General features: G+C 33.3%; 1 long non-coding RNA gene across 1 annotated transcript; it reads right to left on the reverse strand.

The window, feature by feature from the left end:
- Positions 1-3,013: 3,013 nt before the first annotated feature.
- Positions 3,014-4,598, reverse strand: LOC137014228 (uncharacterized). The gene is made up of 4 exons (XR_010893817.1): positions 4,471-4,598; positions 3,912-4,038; positions 3,712-3,793; positions 3,014-3,584 (listed from the first exon to the last, which is right to left on the reverse strand). It is a non-coding gene; the product is annotated as an uncharacterized lncRNA (long non-coding RNA).
- Positions 4,599-4,942: the final 344 nt, after the last annotated feature.

Raw genomic sequence — 4,942 nt, forward strand, 5'->3', positions numbered from 1 at the left:
AACGTTGTGAGAACAACATTGCCGTAGCCGTAACGTCTTTATGATGTTATTAATATTTGCTAAATGTTTTTGAAGTTCAATGTTTTGAACGTTCTTATGTGACCATAAAATGACCCAAACTGGAACGTCCCCCTAAAGTCATATAAGGAACCTTGAACTGCAGCACTTTCATTACCAAAAGAGGACGTTTATGTCACAAATGTTCTGTAAAATGTCAGAATTTTTGTCACTTTTAGAGAACTTTTAGGCAAAGTTGAACAAGGTCACGAGAACATCACCTTCTGCGTGTGTGTTTTATAGAAAATAATAAAGTTTGAAGTCACCGTTATAGAGGTGAGCATTTGCTTTAGATGGACTTTTGATTTTTGACACATAACATTAGTTTATCTTTGGCTGCTTTAACTGTGATATCAAGACACACTAGTTATGGCAAAAAATGCAAGAGAAATTCTGATCAGTTCGTTTGGGTTGTTAAGTGCTGGTGATTCAATCTCATCATGTAATGTTCTGATTCATTGATGTCTCAAACTGTGAATGTACTGAATGTTAGTTTTATTAATGGATTTTATATTTAATTCTTATAGTCTACAGACAAGTTTGAGGAGAGTTTTTTTCTAACTTCAACACAGACATCATGATTCAGCGTACAATCCTCAATGATGGTGACACTAAACAAAACTTTTTTTGTGACTTCAGTAGCTTGTTTTGTGATGTTCACAGTTAATCTGTTTATCTGAAAATTGTGTCACCATTGTTGAGGATCATATGCAGAATCTTGATGTCTGTGTGAATCTGTATGATGCTGTTTGAATAATTTCTCCTCAATAATGAAAACTTTCAGAATATCAAAACAGGACAGGATTTTATACATTATGTATTTTAAACATTATCATATGACTACAACAACATGAAAGAAAACACAATATTCAGAGATCAGATAAAAAGGTCACTGAATGATGAGAAAATCATAATCAATGAGCCGCCAAATCCATATGATCAGACTTTCATTTCCTCACAATGTCTTTTATAAAAAATGCTTTAAACATTTGCAAACATTGTGGGAGAAATAATAAAAGTGTAAAGGGTCAGGAGCCCACCTAAAACAAGCGCTTACCTCCGTAATGGTGACATTTATAAATTTAATAAAACATCAACACCTCATTAAGAAGATTTGTATGAACGAAACAAAGTCAGAGTGGTTTGTAATAAGTGAAGATGCAGAGATCTAGAGAGATCTGTTAGTGTTTAATGTTGTTTCTGTTATCTGAGTTTTGTGTCACCATTGTGCTGGAGAGTAGATGCTGAGCTTCAGTCAGTGATGATCCAGAAACACTGATGATCTGCTGCATGTTGCTTTATTTAAAGACAGTTTTTTTTTTTTTTTTGCAAGACATTTTAGAAAAAATAGTTTTTGTTTGAGCAGATGCTTTTATTAATTGACTTTTTTTTTACAAGGGCAGCAGGGATGTTCCCTAAAAAAATAAAATATGGTTCTTTAAATGTTCAGAGAACATCCTGAATGTTCTGTGAATGTCCGCCAAATAACGTTCCCCAAACCTTAAAAGAGTTCCACATCGTGACCGTCTCTGAACGTTCTGGGAACATTATTAGACCGCGTCCTTAACACCAGTGGGGATGTTTTGAGAATGTTCTGGGAACGTAAAATTTCTAGCGGGGCAGGTGGTTTTGAACATTCAGAAAATAACGTTTTCATAACATTTCCAAAATGATAGAATGGAATGTTCCTCTAATGTTCACATAAACCAAGAAAAAACTTTCTTAAAAACAGTTAATTTGAATGTTCCGAAAATATTACAAAATAACGTTTTTATAACATTTCCAAAATGATAGATTGGAATGTTCCTCTAACGTTTACATAAACCAAGAAAAAACATTCTCGATACATTAAAAAAACTGGACGTTTTGAACGTTTAGAAAACATTCCAAAATAACGTTTTCATAACTTAAAGAGAATGTTAACAAAACGTTCTGACAACTCCTTTTTGTTAGCTGGGGTGGTCCTTAATTGCTTCTAATTTTAAGTTTTTAGTCCCGATTACAAAAGGATTTGACTTCGCTTTCTCTTTCGTCTGCACTGCTGTCATAAATCAGCCACTCACGAACCTTGTCATTGTCGCCAATTGTCCACTTTGAATTAAAACGTCGTCTTTTACTTTTCTTTGACTCATCCTCATCTTTTTGTTGGTTGTTCGTTTCAGCTGGCCTCTTTACCCCAGTAATGTGCCGCCACATTTTGAGCTAAAATCCAACAAAATGGCGGACTTTTAAAAAAAAAAAACAACAGACGCAAAAAACAACAACTACAACAAACAAATCACTCTTCAAAATCTCTACTGTTGTGGTCCACAGAAGAAATATTGTTGTGATGAGTTCATGATCATTCTGAGGTCATGAATAAATGTACTTCATAATCTGAGAATGTTTTTGTTCTCAGATGTGCCATGTGATAATAAAAGATATACTGTATATATGTTTTTAGTTATATTTCTTTAAGTTAATTATTAATTCTTAATTTCTCACTAATTAAGTTATACCTTTAATGTCATGGAACTGATTGCTTACATGTCAGACTTGTCTGAGATCAATTCTCCCAGCTTAAGACTAAATGTTTCCTAAATAAATGAGAATTCTTAGACATGTTAGACTGTCATTAGTCTAGAGGAAGATGATGCACAGTTCCCATAATTAGAGTGTTGTAAAGAAATGAAACGCATGACGCTGCTGTTTCATCTGACAGTCGGTGTGACCTCTGGGTTAAATCTGTCATACTTCACACACCATACCACAAAGACCCTCCCTAGATGGTCTGATGGTTACAAATCATTTTGTTAGAATGTCGGTCACCTCTTCTCATTGCTGTAGGCCTCTGGTCTTTAATCAAAGGTGAAAATAGCAGAAATCCATAAATAAAATTACAGTAGTTATATTGTATTACAATTGATTGAGAAAAATATGATTCCACATTTTTTTTATTAAAGATTTTTATTAAAGTTTACATTCATATTGCATCCAATAAACTTTCATAACCAAATCAAGACAAGACATTTAACTGAAACGTTTGTAATAATTTAGATGATAGAAAAAGAGAAATAATATAATATAGCCATATTAGGAAAATAAATATATGTTGCTTTGTTAAATTAAAAGTAAATAAAATAAATTAAACATATTAAACAAACAAAAAACAGGTCTTCAAGTAATATATTAAATTCTAAATGAAAATAAAGGTAAATAAGTTAAGCATTATAAATAAAACAAGGAGTTTGATATAAAAAGATAAAGGAATAACCAGACTCAGACTGCACAGCAGCTAAGTGTGAAAGCAAACCACAGATTGTTTCCTTTGTGAAATATGTTCAACATATTTTCCCCAGCGTAGCAGAGTCACGTGTATTTATGGTTTAGAGCAGGACTACAGAATACAGTGTAGCTTGACTGACCGACACGAATGGAAAAGTCTTGCTGGTGTGGCTGATCAAGACCAAGTTCTGGGTGAAGTTTGCAGATGTAGTCCCCATATGTGTTGTTCAATATTGTCTCTCGACTTCACATGTCACATTATTCTATTGAATTAGAATAGAAGAAAAACAGGTTAGAAAGTGGCCATTTACTTGATACATATGCCAGTATACAGTAAATTGTGTCACAGATTAAAAAAAAAAAAAAAAAAAGTAATCTGTAAATTCTAACCATTTGTAGACGTTCCATCCTTTTACTGAGCCATGAGGCCTCAGGATTAATACAGTACAACAATTTCCTTGCATCACCGAACCTGTAAAGATGAAAGAGACAAGTAAATTTAGACTGCATGTATTGACACAATAAAATGCTCTTTGACAAAGAGAGTTCAGAAGCAGAGATTTCCTCTGAATGTTGCAAAGCTGACTTACACTACAGCCGCATCACATGTGCTTGTTTCTGGAAAGATGTGACAACTTTTGATTTTGAACTTTGGTTCATGTAACATGAATTTTTCCTTTGTGCAGCATATTGGCTTTCTATGGTCATGAGAGGTCACTGCAAAACAGACAGAAAAACATCCATAAATAATAGTTTTCCCCATTTTGTTTGTTTTCAAAAGCACTTGATTCTTTATGGTGTTAACATTGTTAAAAGTCTAACACTTGGAAGAAAAAAAATCACGTCTTTTTTCCTTTTAAAATATGTAAAAATCCTTAAGACAAGATAATTTTATTTGATAAGCAAAAGATATTAAGACTTGTTTTTAGAGAACATATCTAATGTAGATTTTTCTTAACCCATTGGCAAATATGTTTTTTTTAAACTAAAAGAATTTAGTGAGGTTTATGCCTAAAAACAAACATTTTACCAATCTGATTAGACCTTTTTTTTTTTTTTTTTTTTTAAAGGAAACAATTTTTCCCTAAATATTGTGTGCAAATGTCAATTTGCTTGCAGAATGTAGCACAATAGGAGAAGGATACTCACCTCCTGATGTCAAAGTACACAGGAGCATAACCAAACAACTCAAAACGATCATTTGGTGAAATGCTGAGTACAGGTGCATGATTTCTGAGGGATCCTGTGTGCTGTGAAATTCCAAGAGTGGTCTGCTGCTCTTGGGCCGCTGTTGCTTTTTATGTCCTCAGAAAAAGAGGAAGTATTGTCTTTGTTCATACTTCTTCGAATAAAGCAAATGGAATAACTTACGCCATGGTTAATCATTCTGTAGCGTGACATGCACAAAAATGTAATGTAACAGAATGATCCGTTTTCCCCCCCCTTAAGATTAATGTTTGCAGTTATCTAACTTGTTGCTTCACAGCGAGATTAGCGAAATATTCTAATTATTTTATATGACAAATCAAGGATGACAGGAATGATTTGAGAGTATCATCATGTGTAGGGTTTCTCTGAAATTTGTAATTGGACAAGCCTCAAATTAGGACATGTGAAAGGG

The sequence above is a fragment of the Chanodichthys erythropterus genome, chromosome 23, assembly GCF_024489055.1.
Source record: "Chanodichthys erythropterus isolate Z2021 chromosome 23, ASM2448905v1, whole genome shotgun sequence".
NCBI classification, from domain to species: Eukaryota; Metazoa; Chordata; class Actinopteri; order Cypriniformes; family Xenocyprididae; genus Chanodichthys; species Chanodichthys erythropterus.